The sequence below is a fragment of the Mauremys mutica genome, unplaced genomic scaffold, assembly GCF_020497125.1.
Source record: "Mauremys mutica isolate MM-2020 ecotype Southern unplaced genomic scaffold, ASM2049712v1 000805F_np12_subseq_1:69070_obj, whole genome shotgun sequence".
Classification (NCBI taxonomy): Eukaryota; Metazoa; Chordata; order Testudines; family Geoemydidae; genus Mauremys; species Mauremys mutica.
In genome coordinates, this window is record NW_025423054.1 from 38,375 (window position 1) to 57,432 (window position 19,058).

At 49.2% G+C, this 19,058-nt stretch overlaps 1 long non-coding RNA gene across 1 annotated transcript; it reads right to left on the reverse strand.

Annotated features, from left to right (window-relative positions):
- Positions 1 to 3,710: 3,710 nt before the first annotated feature.
- Positions 3,711 to 17,397, reverse strand: LOC123357568. The gene is made up of 4 exons (XR_006575571.1): positions 17,337 to 17,397; positions 7,105 to 7,244; positions 6,489 to 6,540; positions 3,711 to 3,827 (listed from the first exon to the last, which is right to left on the reverse strand). It is a non-coding gene; the product is annotated as an uncharacterized LOC123357568 (long non-coding RNA).
- Positions 17,398 to 19,058: the final 1,661 nt, after the last annotated feature.

The following is a 19,058-nucleotide window of genomic DNA, read 5'->3' on the forward strand; positions in this document are numbered from 1 at the left end:
GGGGGTCTAGGAGTCAGGACTCCTGGGTTCAATCCTGACTGCAAGCGGAGTGGGGTCTAATGGTCAGAGCAGAGAGCTGGCAGTTAGGATTCCTGGGTTCTAGTCCAGGCTCTGCAATTGATTCATTCTGTGACATGGTTCGTTCTGCCTTGTCTGTGTGTGACATGTGGAGTGCAGAGACCTGCCCCAGCCCTTCCCTTCTGGCTGGGTGGTGCAGTAATTAATGGCTGTAGAGCCTGGGCTCCAAGATCCTGGAGCAAAGCCTCCTGGAGAAGGAATTTGTTTCCCCAGGCTTGACTGGCTCCCTACCTCATTCCTCTCTCCATCAGTCAGAGCAAATCCCTCATGCCAGAGCTTTTGTCTGGTTACCCACAGTGCAGACCCAAGCTATTGTGCCCTGGCTGCTGTTCAGCTCAGGTTACAGAAACAGAACATGCTGTTAAACTCCCCCAGAAGTTTCAAATGGAAGTGAGAGTCTTCTTTGCACCCTGTTGTAAACTGTGAGTAGTGTTCTCTCTTTGGCTGTTCAGCAGCTGCTGCATTCCTACCCCAGAGGTGGCATCATTTCAGTGCTGGGTGAGTGATCCCTGTGTAGTGTTGTTGAGTGCTGTTGCACATCAGCTGTGCTCCATCCAGAGATGTCTGCATTTCAGTGCCAGGTGAGTGATCCCTGTATAGTGTTGCTTTGTTACTACACTGCTTCTGCGCTCCACCCCAGAGATATCTGCATTTCAGTGCTGGGCAGGCAATCCCTGTGCAGTGTTGCTGTGTGTTGTTATGCAGCTACTGCCCTTCACCCCAGAAGTGGCTGCAATTCAGTACAGGGTGAATATAAGTCCATGTCTCATTTTGCCCGGGGGTGGTTGTTATAGAGCCCCTGCAACCCCTCACCTGCACTCCAGCTTGTAGGAGGGCTTATTGAGCCCCCGAAGGCCAGAGAGTTACAGCCCTTGCCCTCAGCCCGGTGGTTCTTTAGGTAGAACCCCTAGAGCTCGGGCTCCCCCATCACTCTCCAGGGTCAAGCCGCTAGGGGGTCTCTCTCCCCCTTCCTGAGAGCCTCACACAGCCCCACAGTGAGCAGGCTCGGCCTCCGACTCACCACACAGCTGCCTCCCATTGGGCCCTGGGCCGCCCCCACCCCTGCATTCCCATAGGGCAATACGAGTGTGGTGGGGCAGAGCGGCTGTCAGGGAGCCCCTGTAGTAAGAGGAGGCCCTGAAAGATAAACCCTTATCAGAGGCCCAGTATGAGGACTAAGGCTTGGACCAAAGTAATGGTCAAGACTTTACTAACATAAAGCAAAGTTAAGCTGTGAGCCAGAGGCAGGCCCTGCTCTCAGAAGCTGGCAAGAAAAGGGCTGATGCTGCGAAAAGAGACATCAGATATCAGAACATTTGCATACTTGTATACTCACAGATAACAAGGAACAGGTTGACCCATCCCAATGACAGGGCCAAAAGGGTAATATGATGGAGAGTTGTTTTGTTCGAACCAACATGTACAAGGTGAGAGGCGGCACCTTACTACGTAGAAGGGTTGTACCTTGCTAGGTAGAAGGGTTGCACCTCAATACGTCAGGAGTGATGTGTAACGTGTTTGTACCGGTGTATAAGAATGCATCCCTGGGGCAGTGTCTTTGGCCAGCCTCGGGGGCAGTGGAAAGTCCCACCAGTGACTGAGCTGAGTCCATTGTCAGGGAGCACATAAGTACTAGCTGGCCACACCTCAGCAGCACCTTGGAATTCTATGCCAGGGAGCTGGAGACTGTGTTTTTCTTCGACAATAAACCTGGCCGACGTGCCTTCGTTTCTTTCTAGAGTCTGTGGTCGTTGGGGGTTCTCTCGAGATCTGCTGTGTCAGCTGTGTGCACAGAGCTGGGACAGCACACAGAGGGAACACACGCACGCAGCCACCCCCAACCCCCTGAGGGGCTAAATCTAGAGACGGAACCACCTACTGGCTGGGGCTCGAGCCGCCGCCTCAGCACCCAGCTCCCCCTGCCCTCCCCCCACCCATCACCCAGGGTGGGGATCTGGGGCTACAGCTTGGCCCAGCACGGCAACCATCCATGGGCCACTCTGCCCTCAATGCCCGCCCAGGAGGTGCAGCCGCCTCCCCAGCAGCGCAAGGCAGCAGAGACCTTTCTTCCTAACAGCCCCCCCCCTACACACACACACGCTGAGGAACACATGGTAGTTTCAACAGCTGCTTTATTAAAAGTTACAAAGGCCAACACAGTGCAGGGACACACGCCTCCCTGGTGACATACACTTAGAAACCTCTGACAGTGTAGGAACTAGTACAGAGAGTTGATATTTCTTTAAAAGCTGCAGCATAAACATAATAATAAAAAGTTTCTTAATTGTGAGTAAATAAGATTACATTTTTGTACTGTTAGCTTTGTTACTGGTCCATGGTGCATTTATACAGTCGAGTTATTTTTCTAAGAGACTTTGTACATTCAAAGAAGTCACTGCAGTGATGAAGATAGAACAGAAATTACTTCAGCAGGCAAAGAAATCCTTGCCTTTCTCTCCCTCTTCATCCTCAAAGACACAGGCAAGGCCTCAGATAGTTAATTATAAGCCAACAGAGCAAAGTAAGGGAGGAAAAAAGAGACAAGAGAAAGGAAAAACTATACAGAGGAAGTAGAAACAAGGACTGGAAAGAAATTAGAAACAGACAGACTAGAGGGTACACATAGTGGTGACTCTGGGTGAAGCACCAAGTTATTTCTTTCCCTCCTCATGGAGAACAGTCAGCCATACCGAAAAAGTTTGTCGAGAAGAGGGAAGAGGCAACGGCGTTTGTTACCAACCTTTCCTGAAGTCCTAAGGGAACATTCACTCAGAGGACTAGTTTAGAGGGAAGACAATTTGTGAAGTAATGCAAACAGATTACATATAAATATATATACATTTTTAAACTACATTTGGCACTGATTCTACACTGGAAACATCTTGCTGGCTTGCAGAGAAAAGTTTTCACTGAACTACTTTTTGGCAAAAGACAAAACCCCCAAACAAAACCAACTTTGGTAAGTGTCTACATTACAAACACTAAACATTTTTAAAGATACTCTTTCAGATTAAACTGACACCAAAAAGTGACAGACTGTCTTTTGAAGAAAATGTAAACACCTTATAGAGATGTGTTTAATCAGAAATACCACAAGGCAACACTAACGGTTCAGTGCTCCAATATTTAGAACTTCAATAATAGAATTTAACTGCATATTGATAAAACAGCAGTGAATGACAAGTAGTGTTTACAAGGGTGGCAGGTTCTTCCACAACTAGTCAGAAGGCATTAATGGAGTAAGGCAAGGCAGGCAAAGTCTGTTCAAATGGCAGACGTATTCAGAGTTTCTTCCAAGAAGGCACAAATTTAAGATTTGGTTCCCATTCCTTTAGTAGTGTGTCAGAAGAGACATCTTTAAATTGGGGCATGAAGGAGACAGCGAAGAGGACAGATACCCAAACATACTCTTCAAATTGATCTAGAATGCTGTCGTCACTGGCAACAATACATTGCTTCTAGATTCTGAAATGCAAACATGAAATCCTCTTCACCAGCTCATACTCAAGATTACCAAGGCACTGTGCAAGGTGTGGCCTGTGCTTATTAGTATTTTAAAATTAGGAGTGTAACTTTTAAATAAAGGCACATTTCCTATAAATGAGAGAAAGTTATCACATGACGAATCGAAAATAATTTTGCTTTATATATCAGTAGGTGAGAGCTTGAGAATACAGCAGGTTTGAAGGAGAGAGATGGCTTCCACTGGTTTGCATTTCTTCTTGTAACTCATGAGGATACACTCCAGACTATAACAGAAAAATAAGGATTGGAAAAGCGACAGTCCTCTTGCCCCACATCAAAGAGGCATAAAACAATTCTGCAACTTAAAGACTTGAGCAACGGAACACTCAAAAATATTCAACAAAAGGAAATTCTAAATAATTTCCTGTGTTTGTTTTACCATAGTTTCATTCATGCACACAGGGCCGGCTCCAGACCCCAGCGTGCCAAGCGCGCGCATGGGGTGGCATTTTGCCGGCAGGGCGGCAGGCGGGTCCGGCGGACCTTCCGCCGTCATGCCTGCAGGAGGTCCAATGGAGCCGCGGGACAGCGGACCTCCCGCAGGCATGACTGCAGAGGGTGCGCTGGTCCCGCGGCTCGGGTAGACCTCCCGCAGGCATGACTGCGGACGGTTCGCTGGTCCCGCGGCTCGGGTGGACCTCCCGCAGGCATGCCTGCGGATGCTCCACCGGAGCCGTGGGACCAGCGAACCCTCCGCAGCTGCGGGAGGTCCACTGGAGCCGTGGGACCAGCGTACCCTCCGCAGTCATGCCTACGGGAGGTTTACCCGAGCCGCGGGACCAGCACCTCCCGCAGGCATGACTGCTTGGGGCGGCCAAATTCCTAGAGCCGCCCCTGCATGCACAGGCTTGGCTTTTAGAATTCATGTCCTGGGTATTTCTCACCTATGGTCACAATTCTGTTTGTAGCATCACAATTAGTTGCTGTAGATTGTGTTACAAACAGGCCCAAAGATGAGAAATGAATATGCTGTCAGAGTTGGAGAGTAAATTAATCCTGCTGGAAAGCTTGTTAACAGCTACATCACAAATTCAAACAGCTGAACACCAAGCAGTGTAACTAGTCATAAGCTCCCTGGCTCTGCTATGACCAGAATATGAATCCACAGTCTTCCTTGCACCCAAGGCCGGCTCCAGGCACCAGCTAAGGAAGCAGGTGCTTGGGACGGCTAATACAAAGGGGCGGCACTCCATCCACTATTGGGGCCGCAAGTCCAGGTCTTTGGCAGGAATTTGGCGGCGGGTCCCTCAGTCCCTCTCTTCTTCTTAGAGCTGCCACCGAAGTGCCGCCAAAGAGGAAGAGAGGGAGTGAAGGACCCGTTCCCAAAGTGCTGCCGAAGAATGGAGCGGCACTACTGAGCTGCCACCGAAGTGCCGCCGATTGGCTTTTTTTTTTCCCCCACCACTTGGGTCAGCAGAAACCTGGAGCCGGCCCTGCTTGCACTCACCAGAAACATCTCCACTTGCATTTGTATTTACAGGTTTGTTACCAGTTATAATGATGGGCTTGTGGCTGTTGTATACATACGGGTACATCCGCCAACATTCAGAATTTGGGACAAGTGAAATCTGGATATCAAACAAGGGAGCATAAATGTCTTTTCTCTTACAGCTTCTACTGCAATATACTTCTGTTTAAACAGCTTGTTCACCGGTGATGAATCCTTGAGAACTGCCTGTCCTCCTCCTCTCCCAGGCTTCTGCTCCAGCAGGAAAGCTAGTGCATGAAGTCAGTGGTGTTTCCTGCACTCAAGTGAGGCTTGTCAGATCAAGGCTCTTGCCTGAACTGAGTCTAAGGGCAGGGTTTTAAGTGTAGACCTGCAGTGGCACCAGTGCAGCTGGACTGCTGTAGCGCTTCAGTGAAGACAATACTACCCTGATGGGACAGCTTCTCCCATTGGCATAGTTTATCCACCTCCACGAGGGACAGTAGCTATGTCGAGGGGAAAAGCTCTCCTGGCCACGTAGCGCTGTCTACAACAGGGGTTAAGTAGGTGTAACTGCGTCGCTCACAGGTGTGGATTTTTCACACATAGTTCTATCAATGGCATGCAGGGGTAAGTTTAAAGTGTAGACCTGGCCTAACTACCTTGCTATCTTGGCACTATTGAGGATTGGAGAAGGAGTCTCATATGAAGCTTCCCTACTTTTTTTGTTCTTTGTTTTGCCTGGCTTCTGGGCTGGAAGACAGCAAGGGGACTCTGATTGGCTGGAGTACCCATATGGGGATTAAGAAAAGGATGTGACCCGATAGAAGAGGGCCAGACTGCTTTGCAAGAACAAAAAGTGACATAAGGGTGTTGAACCTGGAGTCTAAAGGATTAATAAATGTAGAAATACCATGAAAGATGAATTTGAGAAAGGTGTATGTCCACAGCTTCTGTTATCTAAGTTCTCAAAACATTTCATGTTACTCTTTGGAAACCCCTGTGAGGTATGCGTCATTATCCCCATTTTAAAGATTGGAAAAACTGAGGCAAAGAAGTGGTCACGTGACCTGGTCACGCTCAGAGTCACTAGCAGAGCTGGGACTGGGACTCAGGGGTCCCAGTCTCCTGCATGATCCCATTTCTGCTCAATGCAAAAAAGCCTGAGATTCAACAGTTAAGGTTCCCACAGAAGCCATAACTTCACCACATCACACAGATTATGTTCAAACATCAATTAAGCAGTGTAAGTACTACTTTGAACTACTGCATATGTCAAGCATGCAATATGGCTAAGTTAGCGTTACTGTGTGAACCTTAACTTTTGAATATTATGACCTACGTACTAGCAGTCACAACCAGAGTGTGTTACATTAACAACTTTTTGCATTCGATTTACAGCTTATGCCTCATGTACTCTAGTCCTACTGACAAAATAGTACTTTAGCTAAACACATACCAGTGATGGTGATGATGATGATGCGAACAAATGCTATCAACACTGCCCATATCTGTTAAAAAAAAAGCACATAATTTAGTACAAACAGCTCACTTAGATATTTTTAAAAAGAGGGCAAAAGCTTCTTCTCTAGACTCAACTACTGCTCCCCTGCCTTACAAATTAATGTTTTCCACTCTGTCTTGGCTTCTCAGCAAAAAGAGTAGGCTTCCAGGCCTTCCTGTAATTAGCACACGTGACTGTCAGAGACTAAAGGTTCTCCGTGCTGTTGTGTGTTTTGTCATCATTCAATCCATATCACTGAATTTCTTCCTTCTAGATCTCCAACACCTTAAACTAGTACATTCGTTTCTCCTTAGCCACATTTGTGTCTTGGAGAATGTTTTGTGTAAAGGAACTTGGCCAGGACACCCAACTTTTGGAAAGTTCATCTACTTCACTTATCCAGATGCTCATTAAGGACCAGATGTTGTAATCTTAAATACTATTCACCATGAGTAAACGCTGCAGAAATTGGCCAAAGTTATTTGGATTTCTTCCCCTTTATGGAGTATTCAACAACTTATAGTTCTTAGTCACATTAATTTGCATTGGAAATACTCAAGTCATGGTTTACCTTACAGTTCTTCCACCAATACTTTTTTTCAGCTTGGTAGCATTGGTCTCAAATTTCGCCCGCAGTGCATCATCCAACTCTGACAGCATTGGATCTCGTTCCAAAACCTTGTCCACATTCACCCTCATGATGTCAATCACCTACAGTGATTAAATAGTCACAGTCAGTAATTCATTCATTAGATATTCATCTCCTCAAACACTTTAAGCATGCAGCAGATCCTGACAGACACCTTTTATAACATTAACATCATTCAAGCATTTGTTTTTAAATAAAGTAGAAGATATTGCCTTTTTGATTAAGAGTAGACAATATTGAATTTAGGTTTTTATATTAGTTAAAAGATTTGTGGAACTAAGAAATCCAATTGGAAGCCTATAAACCTTGTAACTAGTACAGGACTCATTTGACCAAGAAAAATTTTGCATATTTCTGAGCAGGATCTGTACTAGTGCAAATCAGCTACAGTAATCAGCTTGCATTAGCATGCATATTCCAGTTAAACAGGTATGCACCAGTACAGATGTTGCATGTCCTAGGTGGAAGTTGGCAGCAAAGCATGTCTCGTATTTTTTCCAGCAAAAGTGTGCTCTGTTAGTGTAGAACTTGCATGTTGAAGTGCTAAACACGGAGACAGCATGCATCAGTAAGAGTCACAGCTTACCAGTAGTGCATATTCTCACTGAGACCTATAGTGATAACAGGTGAATTTTATATTACAGTAAGAGGTGCAACTGTAAAATGCACAAGTTGCACTACTGTCCGGCATCATCTAGGGAGAAGTAAATGTTCACTTTCCTGCTGGCACGGAAAGAGAGCTTAAGTTTTAACAAATTAAGAATATTCTCAGTTTGTGTTTATTGTGTGTAAGTACAATATCGTAAATTCCCTCTACTGGTTTTGAATACATATATCCCATGTGGAAGAAACAAAACTCCACTCTCAGGCTGGAGGCAACAAATCAGAGACAGCTTTATTCAGGCAATTGCAGGGGAAGAATACAGCTGGCAGAGAGCATCTCTGCCTCAGTTTCTCCAAAGTACAAGCAAAATCACACAAGCATTTATACCTCTTTGTGATGTGCATTAATTAAAAACATTTAAATTTTATTTAGATTATTTGCTATCTATTCCAGTATTTTCTCACTTGCTCTTCTCAAAACATTGTTATCTCAAGGCTAGGTCACACTGACTATTCTGCTGTTTTCCACTTGCTTCTGACGTGAGCCCTGCTTCTACAGGTCTCACGATATTAGGCTAAGACTTAGCTCAATAGTTGTTCTGTCTCTGACACTTAAATGCCTGCACTTAAACACTCTCTTTCTTTCCCTGCTTCCACACAAGAACAACACAACCAGCAGCTAATTCGCAGAACAACCACAGTGAGCTGCAAAGAGAGAATAGGGAGTAACCTCTATAGGACACAGAATGCAGAATTCCTCCCAGGCAACTGGAGTGAAATCCTGGTGTGACGTTATTGATATAATCTGGGACCATATAGAATATGGTTGCAACCAAAGTCCTCTTTGTTTGGCTGGTTTTGGTTTGCCTTAGAGGTAGAAGAACCCCAGCCTTGGGCTGTAACTACCCTGTTTAAGCAATTGGTCCTGAATTGGCACTCTCAGTGGGGTCCCGCCAGAACCAGCACTGTCACAGTGGCGTAGTCATGCTTGGATCCACAGAATCATGTCAATTAAGCTTTGGGTCATAACCCCACGCTATATAAATCTGAATTTTGGTTTGGAGAGTTTGACTGGTTAAAGAGCTGCTGCAATGGCTAAGCAAAGAGCATATGGGGGACTTGACAAAAAAGCCCTGGAAAATTTGTGTTCAGAAAAGGGGATAAGCTTTAGAAAGAAATCAACAAATCAAGAACTCAGAAATCTGTTAATGGCCAGTGATCAGGGGACAAGAGCACAGCCCTTACCTGAGGATACAGAAGATGCAGAAAGAATTAGAGGGCAAAAGACGACAAGTAAACTGCAACTTGAGCATGAACGGAATCTAGCAGATCTTCGATTGCTGGAGAAACAAAAAATAGCTGAACTAGAGAAAGAAGCTGATAAAAGAAAGAAGGAGGCCGATGGAGAGAGAGAAAGAAGCTGATAAAAGAAAGAAGGAGGCTGATGAGAGAAAGAAGGAGGCTGATAAGAGAGAGCTCGTAAGGGGCGTCTGGAGCTGCTGACTGCTGAACAGGAGACTCACAAGATGGAACAGGAGATGGACAAACTTCAGCTCCAAGTAATGGAAGAAGAGAGAAAATCATCGCCCCCTTCCCCACCACCATGAGAAAAACTGGGAAAGGATGTGTCCCATTTACAGTGATACTGAGGATATAGAGGAGTTTTTGCCTACCTTTAAATGCCTCTGCAATCTGTACCAGATCCCAGAAGGTCAGCAAATGCCTGCCCTGCTGACCAGACTGACTGGAAAAACCAGAGAGGTATTTAATGAATTGGGGGAACAAGAAGCCTTAGATTATGAGCGGTTTAAAGATTCTGTGTTAAGGTGGTTCAAGGTTACTCCTGAATCTTACAGAGTTAAATTTAGAGAGTTTAAAATGTCTAAGGATTGGACTTTTGTAGAATGTGCTCATAAGCTGATGGGTTTTGTTAAAAAGTGGGTTATGGGAGCAGTGGCACATGGGAGTTTTGAAAAACTGCTGGATTTGATAACTTTGGAACAGTTCCTAGACATTGTGCCTGACCATGTTAGAGCAGCTGTGTGTGATAGGGACCCTGAGTCAGTCCTATGGGCGGCAGAGATTGCGGATGCCCCTACCCAAAACAGGGCTCGGGAAGGATGTAAACCCCTGGGGAAAAATAATCACCATTCTCCCCAGGTCAAGAGGAAGGAAGGATTTAAAAGTAAACCGGCCCTGACTCTTCTAAAGGAGCCCTAGGGGGCCTGGAGGGTAGGAACTCACATCCCAGGACGGAACAGGTTACCTGCTATCACTGTGGCATGCTCGGCCACATGAGACCAGATTGCCCGACACTGAAGGGCAGCCCAAAGCCAGCAGTAAATGCCAACTCCATTACCCTGAGCACTCAGGCTGAACCAAGCCTCAACAGCACCACCTTAAGTTCAGGTGCAAGCAAAGCAGTGGCTAATGCCAACCCCATCGTCTCCAGTGGTATGGGAGGAGGTGATGAGCTCACCAGTTATGTCAGAACTAAGGCATGGCAAGGGAGTGAGAGGTTTATTATGGAGGCAAAGGTCAATGGTGTTGAATGCATGGGATGGCAAGACACTGGCTCGGATGTAACTAAAGTCAAGGGACATCTGGTGAAGCCAGAGGACATGTTCCCTGGGGAATATGTGACGATAGTGGCACTATCTGAGTACTCTGTGGACCTGCTGATGGCTAGAATCCACCTTGAGTGGGATGGCTTTAAAGGGGATGTGAAGGCTGCTGTCCGGGATTTAATTCCGGCGGATGTTTTGGTAGGAAATAACATACTGGGGGTGCCTGGCCAAGTTAATGTGGTGAGCAGGTCACAGAGGGAGTTTGGGTCTGTGGCAAATACCCTGACTGATGGCAGTGAGGGGAACGGCAAACAGACAGAGAGTGTCTCTCAAGATGAATCAGGTGAGGGTTTGTCTGAAATATCAGAGATGGTTCTGAATTCAAACAAAACCCAGAGTGAATTCATTGTGGCTCAGCAAAGTGATGTATCTCTAGAGAGAGTCAGGTCCCAGCCAGTGAAGAGAGAGGCAGGTTTTTCATGCAGGGTGCGCTGTTGTATAGGGAGCTGCCTAGGGGAAGGAAGAATTCCCAAGCAGCAGTTCGCAAACATCTTGTGGTACCTGAGAGTTACCGCCATGATTTGTTGAAGTTGGCTCATGATGGTCCATTTGCAGGACATCTGGGTCTAGGCAAAACACGTGACAGGCTAGAGCAAAATTTCTACTGGCCTCACCTTTTTGGGTCGGTGAGAGATTACTGCAGGAGCTGTGAACTGTGCCAGAAGCGTAAGGGGGCCTAGCAAGGTGCCCCTCCAGCCTCTGCCCGTTATTGGGGAGGCGTTTGCCAGAGTGGCTGTGGATATTGTAGGGCCACTCCCCAAACCTTCCAAAAATGGGAAGAAATACATCCTGGTGTTGGTAGATTTTGCTACCAGATATCCTGAGGCTGTAGCCTTGGCTAATATTGAGGCAGAGACAGTGGCAGTGGCCTTGTTCTCTATTTTTAGCAGAGTGGGTTTTCCCAAGGAAATATTGTCTGACCGTGGGTCTAACTTTATGTCGGATGTTTTCAAGCAGTTGTGGGAGTTATTTGGGGTGAAGCACCTGAAAGCTGCTCCCTACCACCCCCAGACTAACGGTCTAGTCGAACGGTTCAATGGAACCCTGAAGTCTATGTTGAAAATGTATGTGGATAGACGCCAGAATGACTGGGAGGTTATGCTGCCATATCTATTCTGTGCATACAGGAGCATGGGCGGCAGGTTTGTAGACATTTTGGTGTTGCCCAGAACCCGCCCCTGCCCAAACTCTGCCCCCCCCAAATCTCTGCCCCCCACCTACCCAAGGCTCTGGGAGGGATTTTGAGTGGGGGAGGAGGTCTCGGGTGCAGGAGGGGTGCAGGGTGCAGGCGCTGGGAGGGATTTTGGAGAAGGGAGGGGATGCAGGGGTGGGGCTGGTTTTGGGATGTGGGAGGGGGCTCAGGGCTATGGCAGAGGGGAGGGGTCTGGGGTGAGGGCTGTGGGGTGGGGCTGGGGATGAGGGGTTCATGATGCAGGAGGGGGCTCAGGGCTGGGGCAGAAGGTTCGGGTGTGGGGGGAAGAGGGCTCTGGCTGGGACTGGGGATGAGGGGCTTGGGGTGCTGGAGGGGCTCAGGGCTAGGGTTGAGGATGTGGTGGGGGGATGAGGGCTCTGGCTGGGACTGGGGATGAGGGGTTTGGGGTGCTGGAGAGGCTCAGGGCTAAGGTAGAGGGTTGGGGTGTCGGGGGGATGAGGGCTCTGGCTGGGGCTGGAGATGAGGGGCTTGGGGTGCTGGAGGGGCTCAGGGCTAGGGTTGAGGATGTGGTGGGGGGATGAAAGCTCTGGCTGGGGGTATGGGCTCTGGGGTGGGGCAGGGCTGGGGATGAGTTTGGGGTGCAGGCAGGCTGCTCCAGGACAGGGGCCAGAGAGGAGGACTCCCCCCAGCCCTTTCCCTGCCGGCAGCAGCGAGCTCTGGGGAACGAGCCCCCCTTTCCCACCCCCCCAGCAGTACACTCACCCCCAGCACTGTCACTGCATGTGCTCCTAGAGCCCCTCTCAGGTCCAGGAATCTCCCTCGCCTCCCCCATGGTGGGTGCCAGGGGGTGCTCCGTGCTGCCCCTCTCCTGCTGTTTTCCCTGACTGTAGCCACACTGGGGGCGGGGGATGGGGCTGCCTCCTTGCCCAGCATGGGGCAGGAGTGGTGACTGTGGGTGGAGGGAGCCTGTGCTGATAGAGGTCCCACCGGAAAAGGGAAGGGTCTGAGGTAGAAGGGCAGGCTCAGAGTCTGCCCTGGCAGTCGATTTGGAGGGCACTAGGACCCTGCAGCAGGGCAGCATGGAGCTGCACAGAAGAAGCAGGGATGCCCTGCTCCTGGGTCAGCAAGTGGGGGGGCAGCGGAGGACACTCAGGAGGTGCGGGGCGGGGCAGTAGGTGGGGCTGGGGGGAGACCCGGCCCCAAACATTGGTGGAGCTGGGCCCCTGGGCTCTGAATATTGCTGGTGCCTGGGCACAATGTGGGTATATATCTTGCCGCCCACGCATACAGCCATCACAGTTATTACATTGCTTGTGCGTGTGCACACTGCACTCCTTGAGTCAGCGGTGCGTGGCCTCACCAGGAGTGCGTGTATCAAGGCAGAGTGCACCATGAGCAGCTATCCCACTGTGCCACTCACTGTCATTCCAGCCCAGAGTGATTAGGGACGTTTTTGAAGTGCCTCATGGGGCTGAAATGAGTCACACTCTGCAAATTCTGCAGGCTCAGGTGCCCCGTGCTCACAATACTCACGAGAGTAGTGCAGAGCTGTGCATGCTCCATGCTTCTGTCAGAGATGGTAGACAGTGAGAAGGGACACACAGGTTTTGGGGGATTTTGAAAAGAGGTGTGAAATATTATGGGATGCAGAACACTGCATTATGGGAAGTTGAACACATGCTCCCGGTCACCTCTGCGCATCCTCACCAGGAGCGCTTGTGTCAATTCAGAGTGCAGTGCATGTCTGGAGTGGCTCACGACCATGAGTGCCTAACTCAGAGCAGACTGCCAATATCAGGGCAGACACCCCAAGCTGGTGGTGTGTTCTACAATCAGATTTCACCAAGCCAGTAACTGTGAACGCCTGGATCACTATACGAGCCTTACCATGGAGTCACACGCAGTCCCTTTAGACTCTCCAGTCTATCCTGCCACCCAGACAACTGGACTTAGTGATAAATGGTCACTTACACCCGGGGAGACTCTAGGTATTTTGCCGCCCCAAGCATGGCAGGCAGGCAGGCTGCCTTCTGCGGCTTGCCTGCGGGAGGTCCCCGATCCTGCGGATTCAGCCGTGGGACCAACAGACCCTCCTTAGGCATGCTGCCAAAGGCAACCTGCCTGCTGTCCTTGCGGCAACTGGCAGAGCGACCCCCATTGCTTGCTGCCCCAGGCACGCGCTTGGCATGCTGGTGCCTGGAGCCCCCCCTGCTTACACCAAAAATGACACCACATTCAGGTTGCTTCCAGACCCCAGAGACCAGTCACCTACCCCAGATCACTTGACACCCTCGATCCTGCATCAAAGTGATGCCTGTAGCCAATCCTGTAAGAAACTAGCTAAAGGTTTATTAATTAGGGAAAAGGACTAAGAGCGTCATTTACAGGTCAAAGCAAGCGAACTTGTACAATCAATGAGTTACCATCTAACTCCTGAGAGTGACAGAATTGTCCTGATCTGTCTATTCAAAGCATCTTTCAGGGCACCCCAGGAGGCAGCCCCTGGGGATCTCTGGCTTCAGTTTCAAGTCTCTGGCCCTTCAGAGTTCAAACAGCCACAAAGGTGCCGTTTCTTCTTGTCGGGGATTTTTATTCCCTTCCCCCACAGTTCAAGGTGATGGGACGAGTCCATGTGCACATCCCTTCTTTGGGGGGCGGGGGGGAGAGCAATCAAAAAAGTCCTTTGTCTTCTGATGTTCCACAAGGGTTTGTCTGGTGTCCAGGGGCCTTCTTGTGTTGGCCAGAAGATGACAGCTCCTGCGGCAAACTTGCATTCCAACCTGGTGATGTTTCTCTCCTCACCGTGGGGGCTTCCAGTTTCAGAGCAAACACTCAAACTTACCTTATGAATTGAAGCAGCCCAGGGAGCAGACCTGTGCTGGGAGCAGGGCCACAGAAGCAGCCCAGGGAGCAGACCTGTGCTGGGAGCAGAGCTGCAGCAACCAGAGCCAGAGGGGCCAGAAGAGCAGCCCAGGGAGCTGGAGGCAGAGCATCAGTGCTGGGGCTGAAGCTGGAGCAGTGAGCACTGTGGGGAGCGAGGGGGGACCCTGGGCAGCGGGCGCAGCACAGGGAGATGCCCCCAGCCAAGAGGCCTTGCAGGCCAGACTTGGAGGGGGATCATAACCCTGATGGGGGGACTGACCCTGGGAAGAAGGATCCTGCCACCTAGAGCCAGAGGGCGTGTGGCCACTGCCAGAGCAAGTGTCTGACCTACAGCATCCCTGCAGCACAGCTAGGGCCTGGGCAGGAGACTGGGAGCGTGAGGCACAGACTGTGAACTGCCCTCACATTCCCTAAATATGTTATATTAGTTATATGCTGGTACCTCGTCAAAGGGGGCTTTTTTGCTTGCTTTATTATCCTCTTGTCTGTTTGTTGTGCTGTTAATATGTGTTAGTTAATGACAGTTAAGGACCATCTTGTTCTATGTCTGTACAGGTCCTAGCGCAATGGGATCCTGGTCTGTGAGTGGGACTATGAGGCAGTGCTGCAATACAAATAATCACATGCTGATCTACAGAAATACTTTTGTACCATGGCCATCCCCACTGGCTTACGAGATTAGTCACTGAAAATGGAAGTATGTGAACTTGACATCTGCAGTTTAACTCAGTCCCCTCGTCTCCTGCACTGAGTGTTCTTTTTGCTCAACACACACTCAACGGTAGCATATGCACATAATGGGTTATGAAGATGGGTGTATGGGAGGGTTTGACTTCCTCTACCATGGGCTGCTATTGCAGGAAGAAGGTTTGCTGGGAAGAGTTGGGGTCCGTCTGACCAAGAAGGAGAAGAACATCTTCATGCGTTGACTCACCAACCTTATGAGAAGAGCTTAAAATTAAGTTCAGAGGGGGCAGGTGAAAAAAGCCACCAGGTAAAAACAAGTGACCTTAATAGAGGACTAGATGTTTGGGGAGAAGTAGATGTGGAAAATTGCAGTAGAATTATAGGAGAAACAAGAGGGAAATCCATGGGGGCATCTGCTTAAAATCTTAGATGTTTATAGGTTGGATATTAGGAAAAACTTTTTCACTCAGAGAGTGGTGAAGCATTGGAATGGGTTACCTAGGGAGGTGGTGGAATCTCCTTCCTTAGAGGTTTTTAAGGTCAGGCTTGACAAAGCCCTTGCTGGGATGATTTAGTTGGGTTTGGTCCTGCTTTGAGCAGGGGGTTGGACTAGATGACCTCCTGAGGTCCCTTCCAACCCTGATATTCTGTGATTCTAGGAGGAGTAATACTAATGGGGAATAAACAGTAAGAACTGGGAGTTTTAATACATAAGTGATAACTGAGCTTAATTGGCATCACAGATACTTGCTGAGCTAAATCTCATGACTGGAATATTGGTATAGAGGGCTATAGCTTGTTCAGGAAGGACAGGCAGGAAAAAAAGAGAGAAAGTATTGCATTGTACACCTGTTCTGAGGTCCAGAAGGAGGTGAGAAGCAGACCAGCTGAAAGTCTCCGAGTAAAGATAAAATGCAAAGAGAAGATAGGAAGAATAGCAAGAGGCCCATATGACTCCATCAGAAGTTTTTTAATGACCTGAAAATGAAAATGACCCTTCACCCCCCACCAGTGCCCCCCCACAGACACCTCCTGCCACCCCAGCCCTGGGATCTTCCCCCCCCCACCAGCATCCTCCTTCCGCCGCAGCCCTGGGTCACTGGAAACTTGCTCCCAGGGTGGGTCATTCAGCAGGAATTTTGAACATGCACAGAACACAAACAGGATTGGGTCCCATATGGTTACAGAACAGCAGTAAAGTGGAACAATTTTCACCTTGTGTGATTGGAGGATATCTGGATGCATATTATAAGACTGTCCTACATAAATGAGGAGAAGTTGAGGTGCCTTTATTATTCTTTTGTTCCACTCTTTGTTTCTATGGGGAATTTGCCAATGCAATATCACTGTCTTCCTTTTAAACAAACAAACAAACAAACAAACAAAAGGCAATGGCTGTTGAAAATAGCAATTCCAGTCCTAATAACCACTGGGAAGCATTTCTTGCTCAATTTTATCCTACTTTTTTCTACAGCAAGTTGCAGTGGATCAATATATTTGATTTGGGAGAAATGAAGTAGCAGCTGCCCAAACTGAGCTTGAGCACTCCTGAATTTTGAGGTGTTCAAATCTGGAAGGCAGCTGCTGGGGTGGGGGTGGAGCGGGGGGCTGTGGGCTCCATGGGCTCCGCGAGGGAGCACGGCAGCCTGTATGCAGCAGTGTGTCTGGCGCTGCGCGGAAACAGACAAACTGGTCGGAGTGGCACGGTAAGGGGGCTGGGGTTGGAGAAGGGGTGGAGGGTTCCGGGGGGGCAGTCAAGGGACAGGGCGAAGGGGGGTTAGATGGGTCAGGAGTTCGGGGGGGCCATCAGGGGACAGGCAGCGGTTGGATAGGCATGGGAGTCCCAGGGGTTTGTCAGGGGACAGCTAGGGGGTGGAGTCCTAGGGGGGCAGTTGGGGACAAGGAAAAGGGAGGTTTAGGTGGGGGCTGGGGTCCCAAGGGGCAGTTAGGGGCAGGGGTCCCGGGATGGCGCAATCAGGCAACAAGGACCATCGGCGCTTAGATAGAGGGTGGGTTCCTGGGGGGCAGTTAGAGGCAGGGGTCCCGGCAGGGGGTGATCAGGGAACAGGGAGCGGGGGGGGGGGTTGGACGGGTTGGGGTTTCTGTGGGGGGCAGTCGGAGGGAGTGGATGGTTGCGGGGGGGGGCTTCCCTCCCCGTGGAGTGTCCTGTTTTTTTGAATGTTAAAGTCTGGTCTTCCTACCATTCACAGCACTCACAGCAGGCTGCCGCATGAGGTCCCCCTCCTTCCTTCCCAGTTGGTAGTGTCCAAGGGAATGCTGGGAAATGTAGTTCTTTCCCTCCTCCAGGGTTGGCTCTATAGGCAGGGAGCTAACCAAGGAACTACAGCTCCCAGAGCCCCCTGTTGGTTCTCAGCTTCCCTGCTGCCCTGGCAAATGGGCTGCCCCAAGCAGGTGCTTGCTTTGCTTGTGCCTAGAGCCGCACTTGCTTGTTCTTGACAAATCCATCTTGGTTCTTACCTATCACCTATTATCCTCTAGCTTTTAATAAATTGGTAGATTAATCATTTTTTCCAGTATCTTTCTGGGTATTGAAGTTAGCCTGTCCCATCTTTACTTCCCTGAGAACCTTTTTTTTTGAAGTTTGTCCTTGTTATGAACCTCACCCACCCTCCATGAGTTCTGGAAGATTATCGCTAATGGTTCAGAGATTGCTTCAGCTAGTTTCTTAAGTACTCTAGGGTGAATTTCATCCGGCCCTGCAGAGTTGCAGAGATCTAACTTAGTAAATATTCTGTATCTATTATTTCCCTATTCTGGCCAGTGTTCCTTCCCTCTCATTAAAATTAACCAGTGTGAAGTATCTGTTCACAACTAACCTTTTAAATCCTGCATTCAGTAAAACTGAAGAGGTGCTCATACTGAGTGGCTGGTTGCTAACATAATGGTCAAAGATGTCAGTGTCCTGGGGTTGTTAATGTGTCTTGCTGTAAGCAGTCATCTAAGGTGGTGCAGCTGTAATGCCGAAGTCACATTCTGAGCAGTAGCTCTTCTTAACAGAAGAACAGATCTTCATCCAGCTCACAGTGTGGCTCCCTATGGGTGAGTTGGTGATGTCCAAGTCTCAGCTGTGATTGTAGCTCTTGTCTGCAGCTGTCATCTTGGAGACGCAGACAGAACATCAGTCCCGTTCCAGGTGGTGCTGTAGTAACAGGGTTAACACAGGAAGAAGATAGAAGAGGCGGCTAATGACTATCCGTGCTTGACGGTGTCAGAGAGCGGGATGTGGGTGGTAAGGTTTAGTGGTCAGAGCAGGACCTGCAGCCAAAAAACAGAGCTGTGGGTCAGAGCCAGGGGCCAAATGCCAGCGCCAAGGGTCAGAGCCAGGGTCAGAATCGGGGTAGGAGTCGAAGCTGGAGATGAGGAATCGGAGCTGAGGGTCAGAACCAGGTTACCTGGGGAGGGACAAGGCAGGAGCAGGGCTGGACCAAGGCCGGAGCTACCATAGCTGTGGGCAAAAGCTTTGAGCAGCTACTGAACTGCCACTGCTGGGCTTAAGAGCCTCTCTGCTGACCCTTCCCACCAATCAGTCAGCTTGGTACAGGCTACCTGAGCTCGTTAGGTTGCCTGGAGACTGGCTCTGCTGCAGGCCCTGATTCCCAACAGATGGTACTTGTTGATGGTCCCATACGGCAGGTTCTTCAAGGGAGGGACTCCTCAGGACTTGGGGCTCTCCAGTCCTCCCATCCTGGTGTCCATGAGCTCAAGGTGAAGAGAGACAAAGAAATACACGCAAGCTCCTCCTCCTATGATCACTCTCATGTGTGGGTCTTACCAGGTCCCCTTTTCTTGTGGCCCCTCCTAGAGGAACAGCTCTGGTCGAATCAGTGTCACAGATGTGCTTCTTCCAAATAGATCAACCTTCCATTGACGAAAAACACTGCACACACAAGTGGGTTTTGCCC